The 13,836-nt window shown below is 37.3% G+C and overlaps 1 pseudogene; it reads right to left on the reverse strand.

Annotated features, from left to right (window-relative positions):
* Positions 1–10,051: 10,051 nt before the first annotated feature.
* Positions 10,052–13,509, reverse strand: LOC116546338 (annotated as a pseudogene).
* Between the last annotated feature and the right edge of the window lie 327 nt (positions 13,510–13,836).

Consider the following 13,836-nt stretch of genomic DNA (forward strand, 5'->3'; position numbering starts at 1 on the left):
CACTAGTAAATTGAGATGCTTAATTTAGGGGGAAGAAAAAACTTGAAACAGGCAATGGAATAATGAAGACTGTAGAAGAGTAGCATGACCAGCTGAAAAAACACATTCAATTTTGTCATTTCTTTGCAGGTTTTGTCCTGCTGATGCCTAGCAGTTGTCAAAATGAGCAGTAAAACCACACTGGTATACATGGGTTCCTTAATGACAAGTTCTTGCTTCCTAAGACTAGAGCAATATAATCAAAATAGAAGTTTAATTTTTTTTTTACTTTTAATACAAAGCAACAGTTCCACAAACTGTACAGTATAATAAATTACCCTGAAAACCTCAATTAATTCATGCATATTTTTAACAGCAACTTAGAGCAAGAAAAAATTCACTTGATTGTATCTGTTTATCTCATGCTGTAATGTCATAGTTGCTCATAAATAAAAGCATGATATTTTGTTAATTAAATAAATGGTGTTGGGAAAACTGGCTAGCCATATGCAGAAAGCTGAAACTGGATCTCTTCCTTACACCTTATAGAAAAATTAACTTCAGATGGATTAAACATTTAAACATAAGACCTAACACCATGACACCCCTAGAAGAAAACCTAGATAATACCATTCAGGACATAGGACATGGGCAAGGACTTCATGACTAAAACACCAAAAGCAATAGCAATGAAAGCCAGAATAGACAAATGAGATCTGATTAAATTAAAGAGCTTCTGCACAGCAAAAGAAACTATCATTGGAATGAACTAGCAACCAACAGAATGAGAAAAAATTCTGCAATCTAGTCATCTGACAGAGTTAATATCCAGAATCTACAATAAACTTAAACAAATTTACAAGAAAAAAACAAGCCCATCAAAAAGTGGGTAAAGGATATGAACAGACACTTCTCAAAAGAAGACATTTATGCAGTCAACAAACATATGAAAAAATGCTTATCATTGTTGATCATTAGAGAAATGCAAATCAAAATCACGTTGAGATGCAATCAAAACCATGCCAGTTAGAATGGTGATCATTAAAAAATCAGCAGACAATCAGATGCTGGAGAAGACATGGAGAAATAGGAACACTTTCACACTGTTGGCAGGAGTGTAAATTACTTCAACCATTGTGAAAGACAGTGTGGCAATTCCTCAAGGATCTAGAATTAGACATACCATTTGACCCAGCAATCCCATTACTGGGTATATACTCAAAGGATTATAAATAACACTATTATAAAGACACAGGCATATGTAAGTTTACTGTGACACTGTTCACAACAGCAAAGATTTGAAACCAAATAAAGGATAGAAATTCTTAACAATAGAAGTATTTAATTTGACATTATAATAATAATCACAGTGATGATTCAGAAAATTAACCTTTCTTCCCTAAGTTGGAAGTGATCTAAGACTTTGGCATAATGTTTGAAAGTGATGAAGATATACAGTTGTCATTTTATTTTATTTTTAAATTATAACACTATATTATTATTATTACTGTACTTTAAGTTCTGGGGTACATGTGCAGAACATGGAGGTTTGTTACATAGGTATGTATGTAACAATACAATGCCCATCAATGATAGACTGGATTAAGAAAATATGGCACATACATACCACGGAATACTATGCAGCCATAAAAAAGGATGAGTTCACGTCCTTTGCATGGACATGAATGAAGCTGGAAATCATTATTTGCAGCAAACTGACACAAGAACAGAAAACCAAATACCGCATGTTCTCACTTATAAATGGGTGTTGAACAATGAGAACACATGGACATAAGGACAGGAACATCACACACCAGGGCCTGTTGGGGGGTTGAGAACTAGGGGAGGAATAGGAGAGGGTGGGGGTATAGGGGAGGGATAACATTAGGAGAAATACCTAATGTAGATGACCGGGTGATGGCTGCAGAAAACCACCACGTCACATGTATACTTATGTAATAAACTTGCCTGTTCTGCACATGTAACTCAGAACTTAAAGTATCTAATAATTAAAAAATAAAATAAAATAACAGCTGTATATCTTCATCACTTTCAAATATTATGCCAATGTCTTAGATCACTCCCAATTTAGAGAAGGAAGGTTAATTTTTTGAATCATCACTGTGATTACCATTATAATATCAAATTCAGTACTTCTATCATTTAGTTACGTTTGATTGGATGATGATACAATATTTATATTATGAGAGCTTTATAAATTTGTATAAACCTTTTAAATCTTTTTTATTCTAAATGGCTATGACTATTCTTATGATAAAATACAAAATATATATTACAAAATTTAAATGAACTAAAACAAATTATTTGTCTCTTAATACTGGTCTTAAGAAACAATATCTTTGGGGTCAATTCACAGAACGATTTTGCACTAGCTTTGGTCTTCTTTGGATGCTCTTTCTCAGTTTAGCCCTTGGTTGGTTTATTCCCACGGTCACTATTAACTCATCATATTTACTCTGTTTACAAAACATAGCACATTTTAGAACCATCTTATTTATGGTTCTTGTTCTTGAGGGACTTGTTCAATTTTGTCCCTCATTATAATATAAGCTACCCAAGAAAAAGCCTGAATGTTTTTGTTTACTACCAGGCCCCCAGCATTCTCCATGACATCTAATAAGGATATCAGTCAGGATATTCTTATCTAGTAAAGATAATATAAATGTTTGTTTAGTGAAATTATGTATTTATGATGCTAAGATATTTTAGTTTGAGCTGTCTACTATCTGCCTTGTCTTACTAAATATAGTTTCATATTTCTTTCTGCCACAAATGCCTCTGTTTTATATGGAAGATCAACTTATCTATACACCTAATATAGGATGGTTTTAGGTAGAAAATGTGGATTCTACTGGTAAAAGTCTCAATTTCTTGGAGATCTTTTTTTCATATTTGTTTTCTAGAAGTGGACACCAGACTGCATCCTCTGGTATCAAGCTTCACTTGATACCACGTTACTGATATCAAGTTACTGTTCTAACTTGATTTCTGAAGGGTTTCTCACTTTTTGGCCAATTCAGTGAAAGGAGCATCTCTTACTTGGAGCCAGGATTTCTCTCCAAGCAGTTCAGCTAAATCCCTGTGCACAGCTTTGCCTCCTTCCATTTCGGGACTCTTGCTTACAGAAAATTTCTAGATATTTATTAGGTTTGTGCCAAAGTAATTGTACTTTTGCCATTACTTTTAATGCAATTACTGCAATTACATTTGCTCCAATCTAATAAGCTTTACCCCTAATTTCTTTAAGGTCAAACAAAGAGTAAAATTTCTTTTTATGTTCTACCTTCTAGAACAAAGTCATTTGCCTGTGTGAGGTTGGATATCTTTTAAAATCTAATTTTCAACCCCACCTAATTCTCAAGCATCTTAAATAACATTTCCTCAAATTAATAATTTGTTGATGTCAAAATAAAATTAGAGACTGAATCTCTAAACTTAACATTTTATTCAGGAGTTAAAGAATTATAATTCAGGGCACACACACAGACTCAGTGGTTTTTGCATGTCTTAAGAACAAAGAAAAGTTTGGTGTAAGAGAAATGTTGCATATTGTTTGAAAATGAAGGTTATTTTCACTAGACAAGCTTTTGGGTGCTGGCAAGCTCTGATTGTCTAGTGATGGGGTAGGTAAAACTAATCTTAGAGTCATGGCAGGTCACGTTAGCAGTCAAACTGGCCTTAGGGTTACAGCAGGTAGTTTTAGATGCTGGACTTGCAGACAATTCAATTCCTGAGGCTGTGCTTTATGACCTGAGTGCTTTTTCCCTGGCCTTTCAACTCTGATTTAGTTGAGTATGACAAGAATGACCCAATTCACATACAGTCAACTTTCACAAATTTACAACTAAATTCAAAATAAAACAAACACATTGTCACTGTAGGTAAAGACATGCTAAAAAGTCATCTTTCATAATATCCTGGCTGCTGAATATGACTAGCTTTTAAGCATGGCACATATTTGGAAAGAGTTGGCTTGTTAGCAATGCTGTCAGTGAAAAGATTGTCAGTAAAGGTTGGCTGCCGCAGAAACCAATTCTCAGACATGCTGACTCCTCTAAGAGTCGCCGAATCACCTAGAATGAAAATTATTTCTTCTCCTCCATCCCTCATAGGCTGTATTGGAAATACACAAGAAAAAATATTTTCTATAGAAATAATTGATTTAATAATTAGGAATTGTTGTATTAATGTGTATTTTAGGAATTTGGTTATTACTAACATTCACACTATTTTGAGTTCGTAGATAGCTTAATAATTTAATTGAAAAATCTTAAATGACCTACACATTATTTAAAGCCTAGAAATGATTTTCGATCAGGGAATTCAAGTGTACACAGAGTGCTTTTAAAAATAATAACGGTTGTAACATCTTCACACATAGACTTTAGAAAGCTCATCATAAAATGGACATATGGACATTCTATAATAGGGTTTTTGGAATTTTGTGAAAGTTTTGATGAAGAAAAGGTTAGAGAACTGACTGAAGAGAATAAATCTTTGTTTTAGTTAAGGAAAGAAATAAATTATTTTTCAAAAACTTAAAATCACTCAGATTGCTATGAATTGATTCTTTTATATTTTGAACAAAAATTTTACTGTTTTCTCTCATATTAACTGTTGAAATGTTTTTAAAAACTGTGGCATATACAAATTTGTATATTTAAATATAAATATATATACTTAACAGTGAATATAAAAATGTATAGAAATGTAGAAAAATATTTCAAAATGAAGATTTTTAAAGTTTGTAATTTACCACTCTTTTTCTAAAATTAAAAGAAAGGCATTTTATCTACATCTGCAACAACGGATGCAAGTATTAATAAAGATCCTCCCAGCCTCACTTCAGTTAATGCATTTAGGCATTTATGTGAGAAAAAGCATACATCAGCATGAGGAGAATTTGGGTTTTCACTCATTTTGTTTAAATCTCTGTCATCTGTCTTTTAGCTCTTGAATCAGTGTGCAAATGTAATGAACAGATTTACATGCTCAAGCCTACCAGAGGCAATAAGCAGTAAGCGTATTTTATCAAGTGACTGTGAAATTAGATCTTCTCCCTCCCAGTTTTCACTTAATCTTTAAATAGAGACAGTCATTTGATATATCTTTTTCCTGCTGAGCGAGATCATGCTGCTATGTATTGACAAATATAGAGAATAAATGCTGAGACACTGATATTTTTCTTAAGTAGAAATTAAAATTTATTTACAACAATTTCACAAATAACATTATTAAATAGTTAAATTTTCTTATGTGCTTATTAAATCAACACTAGAAAACTTGGATGCGTTTAGATGCAATCACACACTTATTTATATCAAGAAATATATGAGGTGCATATCATCACTAATTACATTTTATAAAATAAATTAAAGAAATAGAATCTTGGTGATATTAAGTAACTTAACTTTTTCTTAGTTTACTCAATTACAAACTTCCAGTAGCCCATCATTTTAATCATCAATTGAACATTGTCACTTTTTTTGGTAATTTTTTTGTAATTTAATTTTTTTTTGTAATTTTACATAATTTTATTCCATATACTTCCCTCTTGGTGATACATTTTGTATGTTTATATTATTCAATAAGTATTTCAACATGTATTTACTAAGTACCTGTTCTATGTCAGGCATATTTTAGATGCTGATGATACAGCTGATACAGCTACAAAAAAGGATGCTGACTTTACCACCTTCAGTCTTTTCTTCCGGAAAACTACTCTTCTTCTAAATAAAAAGTATACCCTCCTGTTGATTACCTCTATTAAATATATGTATATATATATTCCCATTATGGCATCATCTTCTGCTATCCATCCCTCTTAAATTCTGAGTTATTGCAAACAAGAAATACAGGTCCATCCATATGTCTCTACTCCAGATCACCATCTTTCAATTTTACACACTCTCCTTCTAGGTCTTGATGAGCCAGCCAAAACATTTGCCACTGCTTATGATTCAATGCATATTCTTTTCTTTTTTCTTTTAAGTTCAGAGGTACAAGCGCAGGTTTGTTACATAGATAAAATTGTGTCACAGGGCTTTGCTATACAGATTATTTCATCACTCAGTTATTTTTCCTGATCCTCTCCCTCCCATCCTCCATCTTCTTAAAGGCCCCAGTGTCTGTTGTTCCCCTCTATGTGTCCATGTGGACTCATCATTAAGCCCCCACATATAAGTGATAACACGTGATATTCGGTTTTCATTTCCTGCATTAGTTTGCTAAGGATAATGGCTTCCAGTTCCATCCATGTCTCTGCAAAGAACATAATCTCTTTTTTTTATGGTTGCATAGTATTTCATGGTGCATATGCAGAACATTTTTTTGAATACAGCCTATCATTGATGGGCATTTAGGTTGACTCCAGGTTTTAGTTATTGTGAATAGTAAAGCAATGAACATACACGTACATGCGTCTCTATAACAGAATGAGTTATATTCCTTTGGTTATATACCCAGTAATGGGATTGCTGGGTCAAATGGTATTTTTGTTTTTAGGTCATTGAGAAATTGGCACACTGTCTTCCGCAATGGCTAAACTAGTTTCCAGTGCCACCAACCATGTAAAAGTGTTCCTTTATCTCCACAACTTAACCAGCATCTCTTGTCTTTTGATTTTTAAATAATACCTGTTCTGACTGGAGTCAGATGATATCTCTTTTTTTTTTTTTTGAGAGGGAGTCTTGCTCTGTCCCTCAGGCTAGAGTGCAGTGTCATGATCTTGGCTCACTGCAACCTCTGCCTCACTGGTTCAAGTGATTCTCCTGCCTCAGCCTCTCTAGTAGCTGGACTACAGGCATGCACCGCCATGCACAGCTAATTTTTGTATTTTTAGTGGAGAAGGGCTTTCACTTTGTTGGTCAGGCTGATCTTGAACTTCTGACTTTAGGTAACTCACCTACCTTGCCCTCTCAAACTGCTGGGACTATAGCATGAGCCATGGAGTCTGGCTTCATTGTGGTTTTAATTTGCCTTTTCTCTAATGATCAGTGAGGTTCAGCTTTTTTCATATGTTTGTTGGCAACATATATGTCTGCTTTTAAAAAGTGTTCATGTCTTTTGTGCACTTTTTAATGGGGATCTTTATTATTTAAATTTGTTTAAGTTCCTTATACATGCTCAATATTAGACCTTTGTCAGATGAATAGATTGAAAAACTTCTCTCATTCTGTAGGTTGTCTGTTTACTTTGTTGATAGTTTCTTTTGCTGTGTAGAAGCTCTAGAGTTTAACTGAATCCCATTTGTCAACTTTTGCTTTTGCTGCAGTTGCTGTTGGCATCTTTGTCATGAAATCTTTGCCCATGTCTATACCCTAAATGATATTTCCTAGGGTGTCTTCCAGAGTTTTTATAGTTTTTAGTTTTACATTTAAGTCTTCAATTCATCATGAGTTAATTTTTACATTTACTAAAAATAAGGAGTCCAGTTTTAATCTTCTACAAATGGCTAGCCAGTTCTTTCAACACCATTTATTGACTAGAAAATCCTTTCCCCATTGCTTGTTTTCATCAGATTTGTCAAAGATCAGATAGTTGTAGGTATGTGGTCTTATTTCTGGGTTCTCTATTCTGTTCCATTGGTCTGTGTGTCTGTTTTTGTACCAGTTCCATGCTCTTTTGGTTACTGCAGTTCTGCAGTATAGTTTGAAGTCAGGTAGTGTGATGCCTCCAGCTTTATATTTTTGCTTAGGATTGCTTTGGCTATTTGGGCTCTTTTTTGGTTCCATATGAATATCAAAATACTTTTTTCTACTTATGTGACAAATGTCTATGGTAGTTTAATAGGAATAGCATTGTGATTCAATGAATATTCTAAATTCAAGTTTTCTTTCCATTCAAAGTGAATTACCTAGTCAACGTATGACGTTTTCTCCTTTGGGAAAATTTCTTCTTGCCATAGTATTTCAAAGCTATTTCCCGTACCAAACCAACACATTTATGAACCAAGCTATGAATTCTTTCTCTTTTATTAGGTATCATAGGGAGCCTCCCTATGGCATAAATGCAAGTATTCTCCGAGATTAACTACAGAGGTGACTGAAATGATTGTTCTGTGGTACCTGCACATATAGCTTTCTTATGCCGTCTAGTACTGCTCAGGTGATATCCAAGATATACCGCTGCTATCTTAAAATGGATTGTTCAACTGTTGCTGCGCCTGTATGCCCTGTGACTTAGTGGATCTGACATTAACCAGCTGATTATGGGCAGCTCTGGCCATCTGGTTATACCGTGGTTAGACTCTCTGTCTTTACCAGGGTCCAGGAGAATCCCAGTAGTTTTCTGAAAGTTGTGTAATTCTCTGACACACATAACAGAGTCCCATTAGAGAAACTCTAGGGAGCTTCATTGCAATTCCTTTATTGATGCCCTAATACCATAGGGTCATATTGTATCATATTGCCCAAAGTAGCAGGGTATTTTGTACCATAAACTGCTCATGCTATACGGCCTCTAGATGCTATTCAAAGCTGGTAGTCATCTTGTCTATCAATCAGAACAGAATTCCAAGTGTAGAGTATGCTGCCTCCAGAATACGGATAGGCCTACAATGCATTGTGCAGCTTTCTTATGCTCGCTGGTATAAGGCAAGCACATGCTTTGAAGGGCACGTTTCCACAAAGGCCACTGATGTATTAGCCATTTCTTTCTCATCTGGCATTATTAGATTAATGCAATTGATACAATGGCACAGGGTAATATTCTGCAAAACATCCAGTAGTTCTAGGTCTCTTTAGATTATAATAAAGGAACGAATAGTTATCATGGCCCTGTGTGAAGGCTATAAATATATAACATTGACCTTGTCACATGAATGCAAACTGCTTTTAATCCAAGTCAAAGCAAACTGTTTTTCTGTTTTTGGACAAAGATAATACAAACATATTTACCAGGTCAGTGGCTCATATCCTGTATGTTAGCCTATGTTAATCAGCTCTACAGGTTATCTATCATCTGGCAGAACAGCTACAGCTGAGTTAAGTTTATTACTTGCTTGAGATTGAAGGAGTACACTGTCATCTTTGAATTCAGCTGGTCTTTGCACAGGCAAGGCTGGTGAATTAACAGGTGGTAAAATGAGGACATTTCGCTTATATTCTTTAGTTTAGGCCTTTAGAAATAGCACTTATTTCTGCCACCTATTTTAGGATGTGATATTTTTATATACTATCTTATATAATAAAGGAACAGTTTAAAAACTTTCAGTTGGCCTTCCACACTAAGACAGTTTTCACCCCACCCAGGCCAAATAGCAAATGAAGGAATTGTGGAAGTATCAAGTATGTGAGTTAAAACTGTACATTTAGCAACCAGGGAAATGACCATTGGATTGTGGCCTTAGAAGCTTTGGACCTGCTGTGAGGACGTAGGCTAGACTCTATTTATTGCCTCACCCACGTTTGTGTCCCCTCTGACTGAGAGGTCACAATGACAGCTTGAATCGCTGGCTATCAACATTAGCTGAAGCCCTTGTCTAACGGTTTTGAAAAGATTTTACATTGTCCCTTTTTTCACTGTGTAGCTATGCAAGTAAAAGGACCACTGATCTCTTCCAGAAAGGACTGAGGAACCATCACTGTGCACACTGACTGTGGTATGGCCAGTCCTTCCTCTTGGGGTTCCACTGATCCCTCAGTTAATGTTTTGGGTCCCAAAACTGTCAGTCTGTGTTCTGGAGTCTGTATGATGAAATTGTAGCTATCTTTTGAAATGCCTACCTTTTTCATTCAGAAGTCCTTCTTTCCTTCTTGATTTTAGAGTATGAGTAGTAGTAGTCTCACTGGCTACTCATCTATCTTGTCATTAGGAAAATTGTGTTCTATTAAAAAAATATAACTCTATGCAAATTAGACTCCTACGGCTGCCATTGTGACGTTGCTTCTCATAACAATAATGAGTCAGCCTGACTTCTGATGTTTGAAAACCATCATGTACCTTTTTTTTTTTTTTTTTTTTTGCTATAAAAATGTTTTATTAGGCCTAACTACTTACTATGAAAATGCTTTAAAATGCAGCAGGAGGAGATACAAAGACTCAAAGAAGTGTGTAGTGACAATAGCTATCAGAACACGCTAAAGAATCCACACTGCTTCCCCCTTTACCTAGAAAAGGAAGCTTCTAGGCTACCTCCTCCTCCTCGACTGTGGCATCTTGGTATTGCTGGTATTCTGACACCAGGTCATTAAGGTTGCTCTTGGCCTCGGTGAACTCCATCTCATCCATGCCCTCGCCTGTGTACCAGTGCAGGAAGGCCTTGTGCCTGAACATAGCTGTAAACTGTTCGGAGACACGTTTGAAGGGCTCTTGGATCGCTGTGTTGTTACCAATGAAGGTGGCCGACATTTTTAGCCCCCGGGGGGGGGGGAATGTCACAGACAGCTGTTTTCACGTTGTGAGGGAGCCACTTAGCAAAGTAGCTGCTGTTCCTATTCTGAATGTTGAACATTTGCTCATCCACCTCCCTCATGGACATGCGACCTCTAAAAATGGCAGCCATGGTTAGGTGGCGGCCATGACTGGGGTCACAGGCGGCCATCATATTCTTAGCATCAAAGAGTTGCTGAGTGAGCTCAGCCACAGTCAGGGCCCAGTACTGCTGGCTGCCCTGGCTGGTCAGCGGGGCAAAGCCGGGCATGAAGAAGTGCAGCCGGGGAAATGGAACCATGTTCACGGCCAGCTTCTGCAGGTCGGCATTCAGCTGGCCAGGAAAGTGCAGGCACGTGGTGACCCCACTTCTTTTTTTTTTTTTGTCAAGTAATGACACTTAATCTTTGCTTTCAGATAGCCAAGTTATTTCCTGGTGTTGATTTTTAACATGAGGAAAACCCTTTAAAAAAAAAAAAAAGACAATCAGTGAACTTGTTAGTAAGGTTGCTACTTTCTTACTAACATATAGGCAGACGTTGTCTGTGCTTCACAAACACTACATTTTTTTACAAACTGAGGGTTTGTGGAAATCTTGCATCAAGCATGTCTATCAGCACCATTTTGTTCAACAACCTAGGTTCATTTGTGTCTCTGTGTCACATTTTGGTAATTTTGTAATATATCAAAGTTTTTATTACTATTATCTGTTAAGATGATCTGTGGTCAGTGATTTTTGATACTACTATCGTAATTGTTTTCTTATAGCATGAACTGCACCTATGTAAGATAGCACACATAATCAACAAATGTATGTGTTCTGACTGCTCCATAGACTAGTGACGGCCCAGTCTCTTTCCCTTTCCTTGGGCCTCCCTACTCCCTAAGACACAATAATATTGAAATTAGGCCAATTAGTGATTCCACAATAATCTCTAAGTGTTCAAGTGAAAGGAAGAGTCACATGTCTCTCACAATAAATCAAAGGCTATACATGATTAAGCTTAGTGAGGAAGGCATGTTGAAAGCTGAAATAGGCTGTAGGCCTCTTTCGACAGCTAGCTAAATTGTGACTACAAAGGAAGCATTCTTGGAGGAAATTAAATGTGCTACTCCAGTGAACACATGCATGATAAGAAAGAAAAACAACCTTATTGCTGATATGGAAAAAGATGCAGTGGTATGAATGGAAGATCAGATGAGCTACAACATTCACTTAAGTCAAAACCTAATCCAGAGCAAGGCCCTAACTCTCTTAAATTCTATGAAGGCAAAGAAATGTAAGAAAGCTGCCAAAAATTTTAAAAAATAAATAAATAACCTTTGAAGCAAACAGAGGTTGGCTTATAAGGTAGAAGTGAAGAAGCAATCTCCATCACATAAAAAGACAAAGTTAAGCAGCAAGTCCTGATATGGAAGCTGCAACAAGTTATCCAGAAGATCTTGCTAAGATAATTAATAAAGGTAGTTGCATAAGGAAACAGGTTTTTAATGTAAATAAAATAGCCTTTTATTGGAAGATGTTGCCTTCTTGGATTTTCATAGCTAAGAAGAAGTCAATAACTATCTTCAAAGAATCAAAGAGAGAGGCTAACTCTTGCTTCAGGGTAATGCAGCTGGTGACTTAGAGTTGAAACCAATGCTCATTGAAACGTTTCTGAAAAGTCTAGGGCGCTTGAGAATTCTGATAAATGTACTCTGCCTCTGTTCTATAAATGGAACAACAAAGCCTGGATATTGTTTAATTTATTTATACATGGTTTACTGAATATTTTAACCCTGTTGTTGAGTCCTATTGCTCCTTTAGATTAGATTGCTTTCAAAAGAGTAGTTATCATTGACGTGGATCCTCACCCAAGAGCTCTAATGGAAATGCAGAAGAGACTAATGTTGTTTCATCCCTGTTAACACAATATCCATTGTGCAGCACATGAATTGAGGGGTAATTTAACATTTAAATCTTATTATTTAAGAACTAATTCATTCAACGAATATGGACAAAGGAAACTGAAAACCTTCTGGAAAAATTCACCTTTCTAGGTGCCATTAATAACTTCCATGATCATGGGAGGAGTTTGGAAGAAGTTGATTCCAGTCCTCATGGATGACTTAGAGCACCTCAAGTGGAGAAAATATCTGCAGATATGGTGAAAATAGCAAGAGAACTAAGACTAAGAGCAAAGCCTGCATATATGGCTAATATTTTTTATTTTACGATAAAAGTTGAACTCATGAGAAATTATTTCTCAGATGAGCAAAAAATGTGGTTTCTTGAGATGGAATATACTCCTGGTGAAAATGCTGTAAACATTATTGAAATAATAACAAAGAATTTAAAATATTATTACATCAAATTAGTTTATAAAGCAGCAGCAGGATTTGAGAGGATTGACTCTACTTTTGAAAAATTCTACTGTTGGGGGGGATGATCCAAGATGGCGGTTTAGGAACAGCTCAGGATTGCAGCTCCCAGTGAAAGCACAGGGGGTGAGTGGATGCCGTGTTTTTATTGCCCACAGACTAGGAAATTCCCGGGCAGAGGTGCTCCACAGTCGCCAGCGCGGCTGTTTCGGCCAGCACCGCTGCTTTGCCCCGCGCGGCTGCTTTGTCGGCGCCCCAGAGCCGCGGTTCTCCGTACAAAATACACTGGTCCGGGGGCCCTTTAGGCTGGCGATTGGAGCCATGGGAAGTCGCCCATACGCTGGTTCAAAAAGGGGACTGAGCAGAGAACCAGGACAGTAGATTCCAGGGGAAAAAACAAAAAAATGCGCCACAAACCTCAGTGCCGCTGTTTAAGCCAGCGCAGTGAGTGGCCGCAGGGGAAAACAAACAGACCCCGGCGACTCTTCAACAGGCGACTGGAACACCGACTTAAAAAAGGCTCTGAGGCAGGGAGCCAGGTGATCAGGCTCGGCTGGCCCCACCCCCACAAAAGAACAGCAACCAGAAACTCTGGATTGAGAGTTTCACAGCAAGCGCAGCTGAACCCCGGACGGTCCAGCTCTGTGGGGAAGGGGCGTCCGCCATTACCGAGGCAGCCGCCGTTGCCAAGGCAACCCGCCATTTCTGAGGCAGCCCGCCGTTGCCAAGGCAACCCGCCACAGCAGAGACTCCGCCCCAACAGAGGCGGGCCACCATCGCCAAAGCAGTTCTAACCACACCCATATAAACAGGACTGCAGGGAAGTTCACTTGTCAGTGGGGCGGAGCCCACAGCAGCTCAGCAAAGCTGCTATAGGCCGACAGTGACTAGGCTGCCTCCTTGCTGGGCTGGGCAGGTCTGAAGGAAAAAAAAAAAAAAAAAAAAAGAAGGCGGCAGCATAACGGAAACTCATAAATAAAGCCCTAAATCCCTGGGACAGAGCACCTGGGAACAAAAAGCAGTTTATGAGTTCTGCTGCAGCAGACCTAAAAGTACCTGCCTAGCAGCTCTGAATGAACAACAACAGAGCTCGCAGCTCACCAT

Source organism: Sapajus apella, unplaced genomic scaffold (assembly GCF_009761245.1).
Source record: "Sapajus apella isolate SASKATOON/1434 unplaced genomic scaffold, GSC_monkey_1.0 scaffold780, whole genome shotgun sequence".
Lineage (NCBI taxonomy): Eukaryota > Metazoa > Chordata > Mammalia > Primates > Cebidae > Sapajus > Sapajus apella.